We start from the raw sequence: 837 nt of genomic DNA, 5'->3' as shown, positions 1-837 counted from the left end.
CTCTGCTGTCGTCGCTCCGCAGCGGTACCCGCAGCCCCACGCGTGTCCCCTCCCACGGCTCTGCCCGTGCCCGACCCGAAGGGATTCAGAGGAAAAACCAAAGCTGAGCATTCCGTGGCGTTTGCCCCACAAAGGGAAACAAACCGAACCATTTATCCGAAGACACAGCAGGAACACACGGCGTGACGAGGCTGGGATCGTAGCGAGAGCGGGGAGGAATCGCTGCACCGAAGGGCTTTGAATGATTTTAATCTTACTGGTTTAATGGAGTGGATTATTATTATCATCGTTTTCTTTTTCTTAAGAGCCGTTCCTGCTCTAATCAGGTCAAAAGCTGATTTGGAAATAATCACCAGAGAGTGTGTGTGTGTTTGGGGTGGGGGGGGAGAACCAACCAAGAGAATTAAGTCCAAGCTGTGCATTTCATATTATTAATTGAAAGCCTGGCACAGATAACGCATCCCTTCTCCAGGCTGAGCCCCATAAGCTGCTCCAGCAGCAGCCCCTGTCCCTCTGTGGGGTGTGCAGGATTAGGGCTGAGCACGGGAGGGCAGAAAGCAGGGAGCATCCGGGGGGCGAGGGGGGGGTGTGCAAACAGAGCAGCAGACGCACAGGAACCCATCTGATAGCACGGGTTGGTTGCCAGGTGTTACTGGGGCTCGTTTGCTCATCCCTGCTCTGATCACATCAAGACACAGCTCAGAACGAGTGGAATATATCAAAGTTTACTTCTGCATCGCCCCGCAGAGCAAAGCGCACACAACAGACCTGCTGTGTCACAGGAAGGTACATTCATGAGTCAGTGAGACCCTCCCCCATCCCCTGACCCCCCAAAAC

Source organism: Meleagris gallopavo, chromosome 25 (genome assembly GCF_000146605.3).
Source record: "Meleagris gallopavo isolate NT-WF06-2002-E0010 breed Aviagen turkey brand Nicholas breeding stock chromosome 25, Turkey_5.1, whole genome shotgun sequence".
Taxonomy (NCBI): Eukaryota; Metazoa; Chordata; class Aves; order Galliformes; family Phasianidae; genus Meleagris; species Meleagris gallopavo.
Note: the sequence above shows the minus strand (reverse complement) of the source record.